General features: G+C 54.2%; 1 protein-coding gene across 1 annotated transcript in view; it reads left to right on the top strand.

Moving 5' to 3' along the window:
• The window catches only part of BBIP1 (BBSome interacting protein 1), a 139,310-nt gene that overhangs the window by 30,015 nt on the left and 86,235 nt on the right, over positions 1-23,060 (top strand). The window lies entirely within an intron of this gene.

Raw genomic sequence — 23,060 nt, 5'->3', positions numbered from 1 at the left:
CAATTAGGGTAGACGCCTCCTCATGGTCCCCCAACCTAGGACAGCACTTTCCCCCGCCTCTGCCCTGCTTCGAACCTATGCAAACGCTCTTGCTGCCCCTCTGGGCCGGCAAGCACATGGGGTGTCGGACATTGCCTTGTTCATTTGAGATCCCAGCTGAGCTGAGCCCAGTGCTGGAGCTGGACACCCATGATGCCATGCGGGATGACACAAAAGGAAACCATAAGACCTGGGATGCTTGCAAGGCATTCCTTCCCAGCGATGCTGACATTGAAAAGACCAGCAGACACCCTGCCCCATGCTCCAGGACCAAAGGACAGCAGGGTTGACTCTTACCTACTGCCTCTAACTAACCCCAAGGCCAGACCTGGCAGTGGATTAGCCCCATGTATTTTCTTGGTCTTAGGGAGACATTTGCCTTGAAAATATCCAACAGCTGTGCATGCCACAGTCGGCTGTACATTAATCATGCATCATGGGGGAAAGTGCCACCGCTGCTTCCAAATCTTCTGCTAACACACAGACGGCACCCAGCTCCTGAGCTGCTGTGGCACCGAAACAGCCTCCAAATTCCAGCTGGCCCTTCTCTAAAACCTCAGACATCTGGCCAGAAAGATTGGCAAATGCGCGTCCCTTGGCTGTGGAGGGTGTGATTATATAAGGGTCTGAGCACCATTGACAAATGTTCACTCCCTCCAGCCCTGCCACAGTCTCTCTCACCCTTTTCCTCCTCCCTCTATTCCCTTTCAGTCTCTGTCCCTCCTCTCTCTCTCTCTCTCTCTCTCTCTCTCTCTCTCTCTCTCTCTCTCTCTCTCCTTCCAAGGGTTCAGGGCAGAGCATGTTATAAAGAATTAGCCTCACAATATTCATTTTTTTAAATTGCAGCATTTCCCCTTTGCTCAAGGCTTAATGTGCCAGGGACTTGGCAGGCACCGCTCTAAGCCGCACAAGCACCAGGCAAGCCGGGTGGCGGCATTATCCCCATCTGCAGCTGAAGACACCAAAGCAAATGGAAATTAAGTGACTTTTCTAAGTCACATGGCAGGGAAGTGGCAGAGCCAGGATTCAAACCCTGATCTGGTTGCTTCTCTCATTACCCTTTCTTTCCTTTCTCACAATCCTATAGAGTCCTCCTGCAATTACCATGACCTGGGTTGGAACCCCAAAGCCCAGAAATGAAAATTGACTCACCAGAGAGGCCAGGCCAGCTCAGGGCAGAGCAGGAGCCGGGACAGGGGAAGGGAGGAGGACGGTCATGCAGAAGGAAACCGTTGGTTGTAAAACATTTAATTATTGCACTTGGAGGTGATCTATTATTGGGGAAATTAGGTGATTCCACTAGCCTCCTGTCACTTTCCGAAATGACTCTGTCAGAGTGGGGTGAAGGTAAAAGGGGGTGGGACCGTCTCTGTTTCAATTTGTTTCTCTGCCAGTGGAGGTCCAGGCACCAGGTACCTGTGGGAAGGGGTTGGTGAAGGTCGTGCATGAGCCTCTGTGCTGCATCCAGCCCCTCTGCGGCCACATTTCCATGTCAGAACAACAACAAGAAACAGCCCAGCTGGGAAAACGGGGCAAGTGCCCAGCCGAGGCAGAAAGAGACCAGAGGTCTGGGAGCTGGAGCCAGCTCTGCCACCAGCTGGCTCTGGGGCCCTGGGAACTCACTCCCCAGCTCATAAATCAGGTTCTCCAAAGGTAATGCCGCTTCCCCCTAACACCCTCTAAGCACCCACTGATGCAAGCTTCCAATAATCCATCAATGGCAATGCCCTCCCTCATCCTCACCACCAGCCACTGCTGCTATCTGTGTCTGACAGATGTGGCTCTGCACCAGCCAGTGGTGGGGCCGGGACAGGAACCCAGGTCTGAGTGCTCAGCCAGGGCTCTAAGCCAATGGCCTGTATTCTCACCTCCTTCCGTGTGGGCCTGGGGAACACTCTGCCTGTCCCTCAATCGCCCACATCACAGCAACATGAAATCCTGCCCCGCTGGATTGAGAGCAAATGAAGGCAAGACAGTTACCTTTTCTTTCTATCCGAACCAGCCCAGAGCCTAGCGAGTTGCAAATGTGCCGTATTGCTCTTTGTACCCCCAGTGCTTGGCACTCAGGTACCCAGTAGGAATGAATAGATTGCCTTGTAGTAGGAAATGTCTTGTGTAGCTGAATGGATAACCAGATCTTTTTTTTTCTTTTTTGTTAATCCTCACCCGAGGATATTTTTTCCATTGGTTTTTAGAGAGAGTGGAAGGGAGGGAGTGAGAGAGGGGGGAGAGAGAGAGAGAGAGAGAGAGAGAGAGAGAGAGAGAGAGAGAGAGAGAGAGAGAGAGAGAGAGAGAGAGAGAGAGAGAGAGAGAGAGAGAGAGAGAGAGAGAGAGAGAGAGAGAGAGAGAGAGAGAGAGAATCAGAGTGGTTGACACTTAGAGATTTTATGGAATTGGCTCATGCAATTGTCGAGTCTGGAAAGTCCAAAATCTGCAGGGTAGGCAGGCAGGCTGGAGACCCAGCGAAGAGCTGATGTTGCAGATTGAGTCTGGGGGCAGAAACCCATCGTTTCCTATGAAGGAGGTCGGTCATTTTATTAAGGCCTTCAACTAATAAGATGAGGCCCACCACATTGTGAAGGGTAATCTGCTTTACTCAAAGTTTATTGATTTAAGTGCTAATCTCATCTTAAATAAAAAAAAACTTCATAGAGCCAAAACCGGTTTGGCTCAGTGGATAGAGCATTGGCCTGCGGACTGAAGGGTCCCAGGTTCAATTCTGGTCAAGGGCATGTACCTTGGTTGCGGGCACATCCCCAGTGGGAGGTGTGCAGGAGGCAGCTGATCGATGTTTCTCTCTCATCGATGTTTCTAACTCTCTATCCCTCTCCCTTCCTCTCTGTGAAAAATCAGTAAAATATATTTTTTTAAAAAAAACTTCATAGAAACATCTAGAATAATGTTGGACCAAATAGCTGGGCCCCAAGGCCTAGCCTTAACCATCACACTGCCATTTTGACAAACTGTGCCTCCTGAGGGAAGGACCTGTACGCAGGATGGAGACGAGCCTGAGGACAGGGTGAACGAGGGCGGAGTGGGGCTGTGGCTGCCGGCCTTGACTGTGACCCGAGGCAGCACCAGAAGAGTCCAGAGGCACATTTCCTTTCAGGAGGACAGACCAGAGCTTCGCTGATGTCCATGTGCATGTGAGTCACGGGGGTCTTGTGGGGGCCTGAGGCTCGGCATTTCCCACAAGGCTCCAGCAGCTGTCTGTGCTGGTCCACAGGCCACGCTTTCAGGAGCAGGTGGAGGGGTTAGGAGCACAGGCCCTGGGGTTAGATTCCCAGGCTCAGGCCCAGCCCCACCCCTGTCACTTGCTATAGAACGCTGAGGAAGGGACTCTCCGTGTCCCGTCTATAAAGAGGGTGGGTAATAAGGGCATCGGCTTCAAAGGGTCACTGTGAAGTCAGAGAGAAGATGGACATGAAGTGTGGTGGCATAGGGTTCAAGAGCAATAAAAGCTCTTGGCTACCACCATTAATATGCGCACCAGATTTTTAAAAGAGTCCGTGTCAAGTACGAGATCAATAAATCTTATATCCACCGGTCAGCATGGTGAATGGGCCAAGACATAAAAACCACAGGAAGAAGAGTTAATAAAATTGAGGACATTTTCCCTGGAGAACAGATGTAGGAAGGAGGCAGAGGGAGCGTGGAGGCAGGAAAAGAAAAGATGAAGGGCTCTCTGGATGTACTTGAGATAGAGTGTTTCTGGAAATGAAATGAGAACTATTCTGCAAGGCTCCATAAATTAGCAAAGACTGACATGCGCCGTTTCCGGGCAGTCCAAGTGGGATCACTGACAGAACTTGGGAGTAATCGAAGCTGCCAGGGGCGCAGACCGTGTGGCTGAGTTATGCACCCGCCACCAGGCCAAGCCAACAAGTTGTGCCACCACCCCTTAGTCACGGGTCAAGAGGCTGGTGCCGCAAATGCATGTCACAATTCCCCCGACCCTCCAAGCACTTCTAGAACTCGGAGCAGCTTACATGGGTGCCCGTCCCTGGGAATGGTCTCCAACGTGCAGCCTGGCGCTGCAGCCCTGCCGTCCCGGGCCTCCTGGGGGACGCTTGGCACATTGCAAACTTATTCATGACGCATTAGACGATTTATTCAGATTTCTTCAATTCCATTACCAGGCCCTTTGGGAGCCAAATTGGGAAAGAAAATCAGTGCATGTCGCCGGCCAGAGAAGCAGCCGTGGCCAAGCAGCCTGCCCCTCATGAAAACACTGGCCTGGGCTCCCGGGCCTCCCAGCCTAGGGCTGCCGTGTTGCCAGGACAATGGGATGCGAGCCAGGTGGCCAGCCGATGGCAATGACGTGCGCGTGGCACCTGGAGACACTGCATCCACTTAGTGACTGAGGGCTGCCATCCTGGAGGCAGCGCTGCAAGGACCTCGGAGCAGGTGGAGCGGGAGCTCAGGGCGCCGCCCTGCCTCTGGGCACATCATGAGCAAGAACAGGTTTCCTTACTGCCCGGCCCGCCCACTCGGGGTTTGGTTACGTGGCTGTGAGCCTTCTACGAGGTTTAGCGACCCCATCTCTTCTCCCCTCCCCGCATCATGCTTGAGTAACATCTAGAAGTTCCCAATAAAACTAAGGTTAGCAAATAAAAACACAGGAGACCCACTTAAATGTAAACATCAGGTAAGCTACTTTTCTAGCATAAGTATGGCCTGTATTATATTTGGGACATTATATATATTATATATATATATATATATATATATATATATATATTTATTATATATTATATATATATATATATATATATATATATATATTCATTGTTTCTTCTAGCCTGAGTCCCCATTGTTCTTGATCATGGGGTGAGTTAAGGTGGATAAGATTGGGAGGGTCCAGGGCTGCCTGGGACTGGGTAGGGGATTTGTGTAATTTGGGGGTTCAGTATTAGAAGACCCAGTGCTTGCAACTCTCAGCACATTCCCCCAAATCAGCTTGCTCCGCCATCAAGATGATATTTGGTCTCCCCTCCTCCTCACTCCCTCGTCACCATTGGTCAGGACCTGGCAGGGAAGAGGGGCCGTTTACTTGTCCCCCTCCAGCCCTGACCCCACCGCACAGAGAGGGCGCAGGTGGTCCTGGGCTCTGTGAACACCTCCCGGCTATAGGAGGAGCATCGGTGCCCTACCAGAAGCCCCTCGGGGCGGTGAAACCATCTGGGAGATAAGCCACACGAGGTGACACACAACTTTCTGAGGAGTCTCTGCTTCCAGGACCCCATGGGGCCATATCCACACTGTGCATAGCTGACTCTCACTGTTGGTCTATTTCTCTCCTGAGCCCTCAGAGGGGAGGCCCTCGGAGCAAATGCCAGGAGCCCAGCACGGCCTCCGTCAGGGTCAGTCCAGGAGGAGGATGTCAGTGACCCAAGTGAAGTCCTGGGGGAGAAGGCGTGAGGGCTGCCCTGAGTCTATGAAGCCGTCGGAGGCCTCGGCCAACTTGGTCCTTTGGGGCAGATCATTAGTGCATGAGCTCCTGCTCCTGTCACTCCAGCTCAGCTCCAAGGGGTCCATGGGACCTCTGCTCTCCCTGCCTGCACCCCTCCAAGGCAGCCTGCCTGGTCCTTCAATGGGGTGGGCTAGGGTGGCGGCTCTGGGAGGGTTGCCCTGCCCCTCCAGTTAATCAGAGAAGCCCACTGTGAGTACCCCACAGGGTTCAGCCCACTCTCAGGGATCCTTACTCAGGGAGCCTTACTCAGCCTACTCTCAGGGAGCGTCTGTCACCTCCCAAAGATGTCACGTGCCACGCAGAACATAAGATGCATAAATTATGTCAACAGGCCAGCCAGGGAAAGAATCAATGGGTCCCTGAGCACCCCACATTGTCCCCCAGAGTGGCCAGCCCTGTGCTGAGCACAGGATGGGGCTCAGCCTCTGGGAGCTGGGGAGCTGGCCGAGGAGGAACGCAGCAGACTGCTCCCCTGTCAGCATGGAGCTCCGGGTGTGGGGGCCCTGTGTGCCCACATCCCCAGCCCCTGCACTCGCTGTTCCTCACCTGGACCAGGTGCCCATCCTGCTTCCCTCAAGCCACAGCTGGGGCCTCTCCCCTGTGACACGTCCCCCCCCCCCCCAGTGGCCATGTCCCACCAACCTCTGTCCCACTGCCACACCTGCTACTGCCCCCATCACAGTCTGCCCCATGCCACCTTCCCTGCCCAGGGATCAGACACACAGCCCTGCCTGCAGAAGCCAGCTGAGCTGTGATAGCAACTACATCAAATAAGCACTGTTTTGTCTCCACCTTCCCTTTTCTATCCCAAACACGAAACACAAGTTTTGTCGTGCACATGTCATCACTGCTCTTCCTCCTCGTCTCTCATTACAATGAGGGTGGTTGAAGCCACGTCCTTGGCAGGCTGGAGCAAATGGAAATAGAAATTCAAGTCACTGACAACACACCCTGGAGTTCCTTCATCCTCGCGTGGATTCGGTCCCTGAGCCTTCCCCAGCCCCTACCGGCTGTGACCCGGGGACAGCGCCACACGGCGGAATCTCAGTGTCCCCACAGGAAACCGCTTGCTGGGAGTCGAGTGGTCTGTTGACATGTCCACTCCCATAATAGGGAAATGAGCAGAACGCCGGGGAGCGGATGAGGGAGCAATAGTTACCAGAGTGGCTTTCAGGGAACATCCTAGGGTGTTGGAAGATTCGGGGGCCAGCGAATGGTCACTGACATGTGCGTGCTGAGAACGTAAGATGGCCCTAAACAAGGTGCAACAACCCTCTGAGAGCTTCGGTTTGCTGGGCACGTTTGGGGCCAGAGCTGAATGGTTTGGGGCGGTGGAGGAGAGGCTGAGGACCACCATCCGGGTCCTCCCTGACACCCTCTCCGCTGAAGAGGGGTTCGTTTTGAACCAATTGTTTGCAAGGCTGGGCAACCACCTCTTGGGCCAGCCCTGCTCACGCACACCTGCCAGGGCAGCACAGGCCCCGGGGTGTAAGGGCTGCTGCTGTGGGCACCAGGGAGAGCCCTAGGGCAGACTGGGTTCCATAGGAGTGTGGATGGACAGATGCTACAGGAACTCCGAGTGGGTGCCCAGCTGCTGGGACACTGGTCACACTGACAGGAAAACAGACCCGTCAGGAGTTCAGGTGGCCTGGGGTTGGAGGGGGGACAGTGCGTGTGCGTCATGAAAGCCCCTGACAGGACCCAGAGGCAAAGGCCGGAGGAAGGCCAAGTTCCTCGCATCACCATCCTGTGGGATCTGCTGTGACTTCTCGGGCCTTCGGGGTGACCGTGGGCTGAAGGGTTGACACAGCACCACTCTTCACGTGCAGAAACTCCCTGTTCTACTCCTCAGTGACAGCACAACCTCCCTGCCCCCCGGTAAGAGTGAGTGACGCCTCCAGGCCTCTTGCCTTCCCCACGGGCCAGGGGGCTGTCGAGCTGGATGTCAGCTCCTTCCAGCGGGACAGGCCCTGGAGACGGGAGCTGAGGCCCCGCGGTCGGTCAGCCAGCCGTGCTAATTCCCTGCTCTGTGCCAAGTACCATTTCAGCTGGCTCCTGGTGCACACGGCCTTTAATTGTCCCGACAAGCCTGCAAAGTCAGGGTGAGAGTCCCCATTTTACAGAGGAGGAAACTGAGTTAAGGATCCTTAACTGAGGCCCCAGTTAAGGATTCAGCCCTGAGCTGGCCAGGGACCCTGCCCTGGACTGGAAGGAGCCCCTCATGGGTGTTCCTGCAACTCTGAAGGCAATAATGAATGAGGTTTCTACTCTGTGCATGGCCCTGCCGTGGGTCGTGGGGTGGTATGCAGTGGTTCATTCCTCCATGGTTCAGGGGACTTGGGGTGGTGCGGGGTGGGGGGGGGGTTGGGGGGGGGGGCGGGCGGGTACTCACAGATGCTGACTGGTGTTAGGTGTGGAGTGCTGGATCCCTAAGCCCAGCCAGGGGTTGGGCTCTCAGCCTATTATAAACCAGCTGGGCTTTGTGCACTGAGGTAAATGGGAGGCAAATGGGTGTTTGTTTACAGTGAGGGAAGGGGTGAGGCATGCTCAGAGGGATGGGGTGGGACCCTTCACAGCACCTTGCAGGCTGTGCTAAACCTGGGGTCTTGGGAGGGCGGGCGGCACCAGGGGCCTGTGTCACTTTCCTTCTGCTTCTTGGGGTAGGGCTTGAGAAGCATGAGAAGAAAAGGCAGGTCCTGGGCAAGGGTCAAGCACAGAGAAGGGAGGATCAAAAGTCCAGCATGGTATTTGCTTGTCCCAGTTGCTTGCCAAAGGCCAGAGGGAAGTTGACTGGCAGCCAGAGCACAAAGCCCAGATCTTCCAATGAACTTGAGCCCGCTGTCATCCTGGAATTCTCACTGGGGACAGTGGGGCGGCGGTGGGAGGGAGTCTCACCTCTTTCCTGACCAGGAGCGTAGCTGGCCTTCTTGGGCCAGATAAGGCATGTGTCTGCCCTGCCCTCTGCCCCCTGCCCCCTCTCCCCTTGGGGACCCCAACTAGCCGATTCCTTGTTTACATCCGAATTTGCAACTCCCTTCTCGTGCTGCCGGTGAAAGCGGAAATTGGAAGACAGAACCTGTGGCAGTAAGGCCTTGAAAATTGCCTACAATTTCCAAGTGTGTGGCAGAGAGAGTGACAGGTTTATGATGATGACTGTGTGATTCTGCCACTTTGAAGGAAAATTAATCCCAAGGTACTTTCTTTTTTTAAATGGTCCTTTCTCCAGGTTGTGAACTCGATTCTTCCCCACAGACGTCCTGTATTGATTTTGAATGCTACTTCTCAGAGACCTTTACGAAGCAGCTCTCCTCGCTGGTGCTGCTTGGTTTGGACTGATGTCAATGTTAGGTTTTATTTTCCCGAGACAAGAATGGCAAATACGCCTCGTTTCATGCGCCGGCTCAGCTGAATGACCGTGGCTACCTGGAGCTCTGCCTTGGGGAGACATGTGTGGCCATGACCAGAGGCAGCAGGAAATCATGCAGTGGTTGATTAGCAGTGTCTGCAGTGGACATGAGAGGGAGGAGTGGTAGCACCTCGTTAGGGGGTGACGTGACATGTGTGGTCCCCTACGGACGGTATCACATTAAGTGTTCCCACCCCTGCCTGTCCAGGCTGTACTCACCACGCCTTTTAAGTAAAAGGTCAGTCCTCTTATATTAGGGGTCCAACATGCTGTGCCCAGCACATCGCCCAGGCACACAGCAGAATGGTCTAGTTTCCATCTAAGTTCAGAGCGAACTCCCTGCAGAATGGACACCCACAGCTCCCTCATCAGTGATACTCCTCCACATGCACCTTCCAGTGCAGGTATGCCGAGCTTTCTCCTCCTGTGTCCTCAATTCACAGTGCCCTCCCCCCCTTTTTTTTTAATCCTCACCCGAGTATATTTTTCCATTGATTTTTAGAGAGTGTGGAAGAGAGAGGGAAAGACAGAGAGAAATATCGATGTGCGAGAAGCACATCAATTGGTTGCCTCCTGCACGAGCCCCGACCAGGGCCCAGACCGGAAAGGAGCTTGCAACCGGGATACATGCCCTTGACCCGAATCAAACCTGGGACCCTTCAGTCACAGACCGATGCTCTATCCACTGAGCCGAACCTGCCAGGGCTCACGGTGCCCTTTTATACCTCTTTGCATTTGCACACGCTGTTCCTTTTGCCTTTAAGTCCCAGCTAGCACGTCACTTCCTCTGGGAAGCCTGCCCTGACCCTCCCAGACAGAACTGGCCCCTCCATCCTGTTGCGCTAGCGGACACAGAACAGACCACTCAGGAAAAGCGTTTTGTAAACTGCCCAGGACTGTGCCCGCCGAGCGCCTCCCCGTGTCCCTTATTGAGTTAGCGTGAATGGCTCCAATGGGAAAGCCACCCTCTTGGCTTCTCCCGCCGGGGAGGCACTGTTTCTCCTTGGAAACACTCCTGAAATAAACAAGGTCAGTGTCTAGCGCCAGGCATGCCAACTCCAGGCATCTCGAACCTTAAGTCCTGACGTTCCTTTATTCCAGTCTCCCCCGCCACACACACACACACCCCTTGATTTAGAGCAAAGCGAAGCTACAACTCAAAGCCAGGCTACGCAGGGGCCCAACATGGGGGCAAAGCTGGATTTTTCCCATGTGAACAAGTGACACCAGATATGAAAATAGAAATGGACGAGGAACTCCACCCCACAGCTGATTGGTCTCGCTGAGCTAAAAAGGAGAACAGGGTTTTAAGACCCTAGCAAGATCAACAATGAATTGGCTGGTGGGGAAGGAAAAGAGATGGCATTTTCTTGAGCTACAGGGATTAAAAATAGCATGAGGTTTTCCAAGAGGCTATCGTGGTGCTTCGGGATGTGGCTATAAAGCGTTTATTTCAACAGCTACTGGTGCACTCAAAGCTAAAGCCATTCATGGTGACCAACTGCTCACCCAGCTGCCCGGAGCCAGCAGAGAGCTGTGGCGGTTCCCATCTCCATGCATTTGCTGGAGCAACGCCCCTTGTCCCCACACTGAGTCAAGTCCCCCATGCACACGGTGCATCCCAGCCTCCAGGGACTGTTTTCATGGAGGAAAAACAAGGATGGGTGTTACCTGGCTGGGTAGCTCAGTTGGTTAGAGCGCCGTCCCAATATGCCAAGGTTGTAGGTTCAATCCTGGGTCAGGGCACATATAAGAATCAACAAATGAATGTATAAATAAGTGGAACAACAAACCACTGTTTCTCTCTCTCTCTAAAATCAATCCATTAAAAAAAAAAAAAAAAAACGGACAGTGTTACATGACTCTGTGACACTGTTCCAACTGGGAATAACCCCAGAGGCTTTGGGAGCAGGGACGTGGGCCTCAGGAAAGCCTTCCTTCCAGGGTAGGCATAGGCCAGGCTGCACTCCAGCCTAACGGTTAAGTTCCTGTGTCCTTGGACAAGCCAGTTAACCACTCAGTTTCCTCATCTGCGAAATGGGTCTAATAGCTTCATATGGTTTTCAGGGGATTAAATGAGTTACAGAGTGCTAAGTGTTCAATAAATATATATTGAGCTGAGACCTGAGGAATGGATGGAACTGGGATGCAGAGGTGAGGCAGAGGTGAAGGAGGGGAGGAGGGGAGAGGAGACGAGTGTGTCCCACACAGAGGGAACAACACGTTTAGGAACAAATATGCAATAACTATTTGTTGAATAAATTCTATAAGGGCAGTGAGAGTAAGGCAATCTCTATAGGCCACGCCCCTCTCCCTGGTTTCCCTGGTACCTGCGTAGGTGACACCTGAGCCAGGCACCCGCAGGCAAGCCTGCAGCATATGTCCAACTAGAGTGTCAACTTCTTAAGGCAGAGATTGAGTCCTCTCTTGGGGTCCCATCGCCCAGAGCCGTTACTCCCCCAAGGGTGACCAAGTCCCCCACTGCTCCCTCTTTCTGCTATTTCACCATCACATCCATCCCAAGGACAGGCCTTGGCCAAGATTACTGGAGAGAGCCAGGTTCTGCCTCGTGGAGCAGCCCGAGAAATGCAGGCGAGGGGCAAAGAACTCTGAACTTGTGACCAGGTTGTGGGTGCTTGCTCTGCCGGCTAACAACCCTGTGACTTGGCTGAGTCGCCCAGGACACGTCCCAAGCACACCGGCCCCCAGGATGGGCAGGTTTGGGGGTGTTGATACAGCAGGGTGACCAACCATCGCGATGGTTGCAGGAGTGAGAGGTTTCCTCAGATTTAGGACTTTCGGTGACCAAACCAAGTAAGTGACAGGCAAATAGGGGTGAGTGGGCACTGGCGACCTGCTTCTCTCCTCCATGTTCTGCCCCCTCCTCCTGCCCAGACCTGAGTCACAAGTCAGCACAGAGCAGCTTCTGAGTCCTTCCGCTTCGTGGCTGACGCCTGGGACCACACGGATGCAGAAGGGGGAGGAAGAGGAAGAGCAACCCACTGGTGATGCCGTGACGTTTCCACAGGGAGGCTGGCATCAGTCCACCGTGTGAGGTGGGAGGGCTGGCCAGACTCTCTCAGAGATTCCGTACAGGACCAAGCCCAGGCTGGTCAGGGTGTCCACAGGGCAGGATGGTCTGTGCTTCTCTCCATAAAGTCGGGGTGATGGAATTATGACACTGAGCCCACTGCTCTTCCCCACAAGAGTGAATGGGGCTGGTCAGCTTGATGCCAACCCTCTAGCCAGAGGGTGGGCAAGCGGGGCTCTCGGCCAGGCCTCAACCCCACCCACAGGGGTACATCCAGGGGAGCCCCCAGGTCCTCCGCTCAGACCCCCACGGCACCCCCGTAGGGAGCGCAGCAGGCTGCCTGCCATCCCATCGGAGACATCTTGTGTTTTCAATTACAAGTCCCCATTCACATCCTGGCCCGGTTTGAATGCCAGGCTATATTAGGTCATGCCAAGCCAGGCCTGTTGTGCTTTCTCATTAGCCGCATCACATCGTATTTTTAGGGACGGCCAAGACTGAGACGGTGCCAGAGGGCCGTTTTCCTCCTGAGTCCCCAAACACCACCCCCATAAAAATATCGCATCACGCCTGAGGACCCAAGGGCCCTGTGCTCCCTGCCGCCTCAGGAAGGGAACCAGCTCCGAACCAGGGGTAAGTGACCAGATAAATCAGAGGCAGCGAGGGCGTGGTTCCTCTGCCTGATTTCCCATCCGCTCCTCCTGTACTCACCTCCCCCACGCCTCCTATACTCATCTCCCCAACCCCCCTGAGCTCCTGGTTTCTTGTGGCCAGTACAAAAGACCCAAGACTCTAATCCCCCTTGTCCCTGGGAGACCCCCAGCACAGCTGTGGGGGGGGGGGAGGGGTCTCCTGTGCTCTGTCTCTGCCGAGTCCAGCATCAAAGAACAGTTTACAAAGTGCTGCCTCATGGTAGTGTCATTTGACTTGCCTATAGGCGTGGTGGTAGGATACCCATTTTACAGATGAGGAAGTTGAGGCAGTGAAAGGGAAGATGATGTGTCGAAGTCGTAGAGACAGAAAGTGAGAGGATCAGGGCCTCTGCTCAGAGGCCAAGCTCAGCTGCGGCCTATTTAAGTCCACACACAGGGTCACCAAGGAGGGGCCGTTGCTCATGGGCTTCCTCTCCCCCAAGCACACTGCTCACTGGGGGAAGCCCCTGCAAGTGCCTCGGCCCTCTGTACCTCTGTGCTTCCCTCCCACCGCGGCCGCCAGTGCCCAGGACACAGTCACCATCCACCGGGCTAGGGACGGGGCGGGAAGGAAGAGAAAAAGGAAGTGCTTTCTCTGACTTTGCACCTGTCTCTGACCTCTGCCTCCTGTTCCTGTTCAATCTTTTAATATATATCTATAATAATGAAAGCATAATATGCTAATTAGACTGGACATCCTTCCGGATGACCTTCTGGGGCTGCGGAGGAAGCCCGGGTCCCAGGTGCCAGAGCTATGGTCACTCTTTCTTCCATGTCTCCATCCAAGCCAGTGCTGGCAGCCGGGGGAAGGAAGGCCTACTCTTGCACGAATTTCATGCCTCGGGCCTCTAGTGTGTGTGTTTGTGTATATATATATTTCAGAGAGGAAGGGAGAGGGAGAGAGAGATAGAAACATCAATGATAAGAGAGAATCATTGATCGGCTGCCTCCTGCATGCCCCACACTGGGAATCGAGCCTACAACCCAGGCTCAATCCCCTTATGCCCTTGACCGGAATTGAACGTGGGACCCTTCAGTCTGCAGGCTGATGCTCTATCCACTGAGCTAAACCAGCTAGAGCCCTTCTCAGTCTTAAATCAGTCTCTCTCTCCCTCTCCCTCTTCCTCCTCTTCCCTCTCTCCCTTCCGCTCCCCTTCTCCCTCTCTCATGCCCTTGGCTGAGTCTGGGATCCAGCATCCAGGCCACCTCAGGTGGGAGGAGGTAAAGGCAGGGCTATTCTTCTGGAAAGCTGTCAATTTCTTCCTGCTCACAACGGAGCCCAGTGCCAGTGTGCAGGGCCGATGGGTGAGGGTGTCTCCCAGGGAGGGGGCAGTGGTCAGCCTGGGGTGGAGGTAGTAGGGAGGGATCAAGGCTCATTTCAACACAGCTGCAGGCCTGGGGTCTTCTATATCCCTGTGTCCATAATACCCTTAGGAGAAGGCTGCTGACAGTGGAGGATCGGGGACCACCCCAGATCCCTCCATGCTCTTTGCCCAAGAAGGTAAGGGCAAGCCCTTTGCCCATAGCTCTTTGGCCATCATCCCTTCCATATTATCCACGCCTCATGGTTCAGAACATAGAGCACCTAACAGGGCGGGCCCAGGAGAAGGGCGCCTGACCAGCAGGTCAATTCACCTTGTTGAAGTGGCTATAGTCACTCTTTCTTCCATGTCTCTATCCAAGCCATGAATCCAGCCAGGCTCACTCTATTGAGGGCTCAATACAGCCACTGGGACACATGGACACAGCGTGGGACAATAGATTGTGGGTTTAGCCTCCTTCTTTCACTGGCCACTTCCTTGCTCTTCTGGCCACCCTGCCCACACCTTCCTTACCCAAACCTAACTTCTGCCCTCAGACTTTCCTACCCCACCCCTATGACAACAAAAGCCTCAGGGTCAACAAGACCACACGGAACACCGCCTATATGCAGGCCCCATACTAGATGCATGGTGGCGAGTGGGGGAGTTGGTCTGTGGAGATAAAGCACAGTCTTGGCCCACCCAGCCGTTTCCAGCTAGTTAGAGAGGAAAGGCTCACAAAGACTTCCTTCCTCCCTCCTCCCCTCCCCTCCCCAAATCAAATAATATGGGAAGTCAAAAATCCACCTACATAATGGAATTAAGCAGCCAAAAGATATTAAGGGGGAAAGAACATGGAGGAAGTTGGGAAGTTGGTAGCACACCAGCTGGTCTTGGAAAGACAAGAGAAATATGGTCCCCAGAAATTCCTCTCTTCCTGGAATCGCACAGCTTAAACGGAGCAGAGATATGCAACCCGGGCACACACTCTGGACCCCAGTTCTCCTTCCTTTTTCACAGGACCCACCTCACACGCAGGTGGTTGACAGGCATTGTTGACACTTACAGGATCCGTGCCCAATCACGGCTGCACAATTTGGAAGGCTGAACGCCTATCCGTGCATCCGGGCACCAAAGCCCAGGAGGGCAGCAGTTCTTGCAGGTTTCTATGGTTTCTACCTTAGCCCAGAGAGAAACCATTTCACCAAATCATCCTCCGCTTAAACACCTTTAGGAGAGGGGACTTCACCCACCAGGACAGACAGCACGCCCCTGTTCTTCAAGAATGCAGTCCCACCCTAGCCTGTTTGGCTAAGCCGATAGAGTGTCGGCCTGCAGACTAAAGGGTCCCCGGGTTCGATTCTAGTCAAGGGCACGTACCTTGGTTGCAGGCTCCTCCCTGGCCCTGGCCCTGGTTGGGGCTTGTGCAGGAGGCAGCCAATCGATATGTTTCTCTCACATCGATGTTTCTTTCTGCCTTTCCCTCTCTCTTCCACTCTCTCTAAAAAATCAATGGAAAAATATCCTCTGGTGAGGATTAACAAAACAAAACAAAACAAACAAAACAAAAGGAACGTAATCCCCTCTGTCCAGGGTACGCACGTGTGGGGAGCATCCCACAGTGTGTGTGCCTGTTTTAGCTTTCCTTTTCCCACTTGACACTATGTAGTCACCTTTGCACTCACCATCGGGTTCTAACATGGTTCTCAATGGGCCCGGCTACTGACTTGGGTGTGTGCCATCACATTAAGCATCGTTCTCACGTTCATCAGATAAAAGTTTATCGGGTACCTACTGTGGGTGGCCTGAGAATCAGCAGGAAACCACGCCCCACCCCCCACCTTGTGGAACTAACACTCTCAGGAATGAAACAGGATAAACATGTGGCTATGACAAGATAACCATGCGGCCATGACACCGTGGAAGAGGTTAACAGTTTACCCATTTATCAGATAAGGACGTTGAGGCTCTGGGAGATGACACAACTTGTCCAAGGTCAGAGGTGGAGCCACAGTGCAAGTGCACGTCAAAATCCAAGCTCGCCTGACCCAGGTGCTGAAGAGCTGGGGAGAACGTGTGGGCTAGGGGCGGCTGAAAGGGGAGAATCTGTCCAAAGCAAAACATCTGCCTTTCTCATGCTTTCCTCTTGGCTTACGTCTGAAACTCTTCTGACCACAAGTCCCCCCACAAAGCAGGCACAGCGGATTGGAAAAGACCAATCCCTGGCCCCGAGCCACTTGAGCAAGAAGAAAGTGTGGTGAAAAGACCCTCCCTGGGAGCCGGGAAGACGGGGTCATCGGGGGGCCAGCCCACCAGCAGCCCCTCACAGCAGCACTCACGGGGCATTTGCCACTTTCAGGGACAGGGAAGGAAGGTGACAGGGAGTCGGACCCAAGGTTCAAGCCGCGGAATAACTGATGCCAAACCTCAGGTTCTTTCCACTATTAACATTAAAAAGGGTAGTGCCTGGCCGGGTGGCTCGGTTGTTTGGAGTGTCATCCTGCACACCAAAAGGTTGTGGGTTCAATTCCTAGTCAGGTTCAACCCCTGTTTGGGGTGCCTATGGGAGGCAACCGATTGATGTTTCTCTCTCTCATTGGCATTTCTTCCTCTCTCTCTCTCTCTCTTCTCTCTCTGTCTCAAATCAATGAAAATATCCTCGAGTGAGGATTTTAAGAAAATATGTTGTGCTGCAGTTTGGCTGTAAAGTTTGGGTGTGATGTTGGAGGCAGGGGGAAGAGTCACGTGGCATTCCACACGGAGGACAGAACAGCTTGAGCAGAGCTGTGGAGGCAGAAACAAGAGTGTTATCATCAGGGGATGAAAACCAGCCTGGGGTGAAGAAGGCTGCGGAGCCCTAACCTGGGCTTCAGGCAGGTGGCCTCAGCGTCAGGCGGCCTTGGCGTGGAGCTACCCACGCCCCCCACCCCTGAAACCATCACAGTCATCGTGGGTCCTGTATGGGACCAGGAGTATGTCCAATCCCACCCTCTTGCTCTACTGAAAAACACGAGGCCTTTCTTTCAACGGGCTGGAAGAGAGAAAGTAGGAGCCTAAGAGGTCAAATCCCTATCACAATCACAATCACCCTAAAACACCGGTTCGAAGGGCGTGGGGCTCGCCCTGTCCAAAATACCCCCCCCCCCCCCCCCTTCCTCTGCTCATCATCCCACAGCAGCTTCCTGAGCAAAGCCAAGCCTCCCGCTCCCAAACCCGAGGAGCAAAGGTCTGCACTCTGCACTGACCTGGGCAACTCACAGAAACGCTGGGGGCCATCACGTCCGCATTGCAGGTGGGGCGGAGGCGGGCCAGCTGTGCGGGGTTAAAACCAAAGCTCCGGGATGGGCCCAGGGTTGTAATCGGGTCTTCTGACGCCCGAGTCTCCGCTTTTTAAAGTGCCCTTCTCAGGAACACCAGCCATTCCCTCCTCTGAGACCTGGGCACTGTCTCTGGGAGCTCCCGGGAGGGAGGGCCCCCTTGCAAACCAGCAAGTGTTGAAAGTGCAGGGATTTGGGTTTCAAGCAGTCAAGCTCGCGCGCAGAGTCCGGGGAAAAGGCCCTGCCCCGAGCGGTGGATTGCTGCTGAGAGCAGACAGCTGTGTCAAGTCACAGGTTCCCTGAACTCCTTGCAGACAGAGGGTGTTTCTCCTCAAGGGGCCTGGTACAGGATTAAGCGAGATGAGTCCCAGATTGGGGGCTTATCAGATCTCCTGATCCCAAGCGGAATCCCCGGGGAGCTGAGCGCCTTCAAGCTCTCCGTTGCCCTGCAGGGTCAGTGAGTCAGGGGCGCACACAGCCACGCACCGGCGTGTTCTCCGTGGTCTCCTTTCATCCTCCCTGACCTGCTGTGCAGATAAGGCAGCCGAGGTTCAGACACAGGCAGCAGGTCAGACCCGTTCCCACGGCCTGTCAGTTTCCCACCACCAAGGCCGGCCGAGGTGTCTGCATGTAGCCGTGCGCTCTGAGCCCAGGAACCCCTCTCTCCCTCTCTGAAGATGGACATTCACCGAGGGTGTATGTATGTGTGTGTTGGGGGGGGGGGGGGAGTATGCAGTATTTTGCAAGCAAGGGCATCACTGAAATCCCAGTATCTGGGTCTGCACATTGACTGCACTGCTTTTGGGTGACTTTGGGGGAGGCAGGGGCCTGAGCTTCCCTGAGTGACATGTCAGCACACTAATCAGGCCACTGTCATCTGTTCCCAGCACACCCCGCCCCATCAGTCTCCACGCAGCAGCAAAACATCTAACCATGTTCATCATCTGCCTAAACTGTCCCCAGGACCCCCACACGCCCCTGTCTCCCCCGCCCCCCGCACCCTCCCCACACACACACACTAACACCCCATGCCTCCCATTGTCCTCATGATAAATCCTTCCAGGTGGCTGCAGGCTCTGACCCCACCCCCTCTCAGCCTGTCCCATCTCCTTTCTGCCTCTCACGGTCCAATTAAAGTGAATTTCATTTCGTTGCTTGAACATATGATGCTCCTGTTTCACCCCAGTCCCTTTTCCGGACCCCTCCCTGCCCATCCCTCAGCTCCCCTCTAGCTGTCACTTCTCCAGGGACCCCCTCTGATGCCTTCAGCCAGGGCAGGCTCCCCAACAGTGAGTCCCTGTCCAACATCATAGACTGCCTTACTTTTGTACTTTAGGTAGAGAGCTTCCTATAGCATGTGCTCCTATGTCTGCTTTCTTCGCTCAGCAGGAAGGTGAGAAGTGTCCATATTGTGAGGTATAGTTCTAGACCTTCCCTTTCACTTTGCTGTAATAGTTTTCCCACTGGACCACCTCATCAGCCTGCTTACCACTCCCCGGTACCCACTTAATATCTGTCTCCCGATAAAAGAAGAAGTTCTGTGGGTGAAGATCCTAATAATCTTGTTCACCCCTCCACCCCCAGCACAAAGAGTGCAGGATCAGTGAGTGATATTGCTTTGGGAACAGCTCAAAAAAAATCACTGTTGAGTGAATGAATGAATGAATGAATGAATAAAAGAACTTAACTTTTGTTAAGACTCTCAGTGCCTCCTCTGGGACAGAGGCATAAAAAAGAATCCTTAACGTGTGTACCTGCTAATAAGGAAGGCTAAGGGGTGCCCACAGGTGCTGAGGGAGGAGCAGCAGAACTCAGTGTACCCAGGGCAAGGGTACAGTAGGGTCATTGACAGGCACCATTCCCCGTCTCCTCACCTCCACCCCGCCCCGCCGCCACTTCGCACCCAGACCCCAGCCTCATTGGTCATCACTGCGGAGCAGCTCAGGGTCTGCTTCTTAGCCTCCCAGGCTGGACCTGAGCCACAGACCTGAGGACAGCCTAGACGGCCTTGGCCAAGAGCCAGTCACATGGCTCCCTGGGGCTGTCTCTCACCTGACGCACCAGCTGGCGGGGAGGATGGTGTGCACCTGTCTGTGTCTACCTGTCTGCGTGTGCCTTTTTGTCCGTGTGTGGGGCACTCTGGCCATACTCGTAACAAACCCAACACAACCCCTAGTCGCAATGAGGGCAATGACGCTCAGAGGCAGCTGTGCCCAAGAAGAACATACAGCTTGGCCCCTGCCCAGTGCGCCTCGCCTAGGGGCGGGAGCAGCAGAGAGAGCCGAGCTGACACGTCACAGAATCTCAAAGGCCCGGTGAGATGCCTTAGCCCAGGATGACCCAACACGCGTTCCTGCCACATGACTCACCGAGGTGCTCTGTAAGGAATGAAAGCCTGCACTCCGGGCAGTTTGAGAAACAGTCTCTCCCTATCCACCCCTCTCAGAATCGCAACCACACCGGCATATTCGAGGCTCTGAGACGCCCTGAAGAAAAGTACCTGTTACAGTCGCTTAGCCCAGCAATTCTTCAGCTAGATGATGTAAATAGACAGATGATAGATGATAAATACTTGTGTGTGAGAGAGAGATTGAGGTTGATTTTGTAGTTCATTAAGCCCTGCAGAACACACTTTTAAATCACACTGGTCTAGACTAGCCATTTTCATTTCATACATGAAGTAATTGGGGATCAGAGAGGGCTTTGCGTGAGGTCCCACCCCTGGTAGAAGGCAAAGCTGGGACTAGCACCCAGGCCTCCTAATTCCCAGGTCCGGGCTCTTTCCAACAGGCCTTGTTCCCTTTTGTGTGTGTGTGTTTAACTCTAAACCCCAGGGTTTCTGGTAATCGAAGAGATCGATGCTGTTTTCAAAACAAATCCTGGTGTTGGTGATTGTGCTGCGTGACTCCGCATGGCTTCCCTCGCAGGCACGCCCTCTACCGAGGGAGGCACCCTTTGCGGCGTCCCAGACTCTCAGGCCCACTGTGGGCGATGCGGGCCCAGGGCAGACGCCTGCACTCCTGGCCTGGTGGTGGGCCCTGGCGCTGACCAGGGCAGGAGCCTGGGTGCTTGGATCCTGCTACTCTATTTGAGTCAGAGGGTAGGTTTCCTGGTGGGATGGGTATCCTCAAAGGGGGACCAGGTTGGAGAAATGAACGCTGAGGCCTGCCCTAGGCCTTGCAGTGCTTCCACAGGGCTCAGCTGCTTGGAACCAGAGCTGCCTTCCCTGCCCCCCTTCCCTTGGCTACAGTCCTGGCACCCCATCTCCCACATTGTACTCCCTGAGCTCCCAGCCGCAGCGACCTCTCCCCCACTGCACACACAACAGTACAGAGAGATGCCGTGACCTTCAGGGCACTCAGCATCCACTAACCCCCGCCACGCTGTCACTGTTGTATGGCTACTTAATGCTTCACACCGGCACATCCTGCACCCTCCACCCCCAGCAGCCTTAATGCTTCCAGAGCACAGGGCAGGCCCTAATAATCACTTAGGGACCAACGCTGGGCTCTGCGGGACACATGCATGGAAGGGAGAGCGCTGCCTCACAGTGCCTGGCATGGTGCTTGGCACAGAACAAGCAAAGAGGGCTCCTCTGGGGTTGATCAGCAACTCACCGATCCAACAGCAAAACGGGGTTCCTGATGAATATCGACGGCATCAGAGAGTCCGGGAGCAGTGGGCTCGAGGTTCCCCAGAAGGTCCCATAACCAGTCACCCTTTCAAGGTCTCTGGTCCCTCGGCAGCACAGTATCGGAGTGGAGCATGTGTGTGGGAACTTCTGGCTCTAAAACTCTGATTTGATTATCGAGTCATAAAGAGGGGGAAACCAAAGGCACTTTTTCGCCATTCTCCCCTCCAGCCCCAAGGCACAGAAGATACTGAGTAAAGTCTCGCACCCAGGCCCAAGCGAGGGCACTACCCCTCCTCCAACTCAAGGCACCTTGCAGGAGTAAATCTGGCAAAACACGCTTGAGATCCAAAAGCCGGTGGCTTTTGATACGCTAACCAAAGTCACATAAAATAGGAGATTCCATCGTGAAGACAGGTCCTTCGGCTGGTAATCCGGACCAGATGTGGACAGGAAGCTGTGAGGTGACAGTCTCACCTCCTGATCTTTCGGTAAGACCCCCAGGAGGGCCATTTCTCCTCCTCCAACCCGCTCCCCACCCCACACCTTTGCAGACTTGCTTGAGCCCTCTGCAATGAACAGTGATGCCCCTGCCGACTCCGGCCCTCTCTCCCCATGTTGCCCAGGACTCCTCCATCTCTGAGGCTTCTCTGCAGCTGGAAAAGTGGGGGTGGGGGCCTGCCCTATGGGGCACCATTACCCACACTTCCCCCTTTCCCAGGGAGCAGGGCCTCTGGGGGTGAAGGCAAGACAAACACAGACCCGCAGACAGAGCAGAAGAGTCAACAGCAAGCACTGTTTGTATCTGCCCCTGCGTCTGAGACACACAGCCTAGTTCCTGGGGGCCTGCCAGGCTGGCTCAGTGTCTGGCACTGTTTGCCTTTGGGGCGATGGGTGCCTTGAGGGGGAGGGAGAAAGAGGCTGGAGTGGGGGCAGGGAGCAGGGAGCAGGGCTCAGCACCAGACCAGGCAGCCAGACTTGGCAGCAAAGGCCATGGTATGAAGCCCCCAGGCAAAGGTCACTGGAACCAGCAGCCTGCCCACCCTCCCGTCTGCAGGCTCAGATGTTCCCACCTCTCTAAAAACCTCTGGGAACCAATGCCTTCCCTCCCCCCAGGGCCGCTCAGGACCCAGATGACTTCTCAGGGCTCTCCATCCTGACACCCCCCCTGACCCCCACTAAAAAAGTTAAAGAAGACAAATGTTGCCCGGAGGGTGCTTCAGGACCTTACAAAGTCCATCCTTACAAAGTGCCTGCCTTACAAAGTCCATCCTTCCCCAAACCATGACCTGTGGCTTGTGATGGGCCCTCAAGTCCAGCTCCCGGATGAAGAGCTCTCCACCAGCTGTGTGTGTGATTAGACACAGAGCGGCTCCAGCTGCACGAGGCAGCGTGGGTCCCGAGCCCCGTCACCCAGAGCTGTGGGACCCTGCGCAAGCCACTCCTCTTGGATTTCTCAGGGCCCTTGCCACCTCAGAGTGCTATAACCATCACCGCACAGTGAGGATCTTAAGCTCCCCCGGACAGCAGGGCAGAACTTGACATTATGGCAACGCAACAGGAAGGACAGGGAGCTGTGAGGTGATGCAGTCTCACAGCTTTTGGCCAGAGAGATTTCCAGCCACCAACCAAGGCATGCTTCTATTTAGGTATTTATACCACACCATGGGCTACACACCACATGTTGTACATATCATACTGTAAGGTGCGATACACATTTTGGAGTATATTCCACACTTGGTGCAGAGGCCATACTTCAGGGGATATACATACCCTTTGGAGTAGGTACACACTTTAGGGCATATAGACACCCTGCGGTAGGTGCACACTCCGTGTGTATCCACACACTTGGGATATAGCCCATACTTTGTGGACATGGCACACTTTGTGTAGAGACCTCACTGCTGGCAGCATTCTGCAAAGTGGTAACCATGCAACTCTGGCAAGGCTCTGGGGCTAAGAATACAGACCCTGGAACCAGACAAAGCTGGATACGAAGCATTTCCACCTCTTGTTAACCTTGGGCAAATCACTTGCCCTCTGAGACTCAGTTTCTTCACCTGTAAAATGGGCATAATAGTCCTTAATTCATGGGAAGATTAAATGCAGGAAAACCTATAGCGGGCTCCTCATTGTGTCCAGTACATTAAAAAAAAAAAAAAAAAACAAA

This window comes from Eptesicus fuscus, chromosome 17 (genome assembly GCF_027574615.1).
Source record: "Eptesicus fuscus isolate TK198812 chromosome 17, DD_ASM_mEF_20220401, whole genome shotgun sequence".
In the NCBI taxonomy this organism is placed as follows: domain Eukaryota; kingdom Metazoa; phylum Chordata; class Mammalia; order Chiroptera; family Vespertilionidae; genus Eptesicus; species Eptesicus fuscus.
Note: the sequence above shows the minus strand (reverse complement) of the source record. Positions and strands in the feature narration are given on the sequence as shown.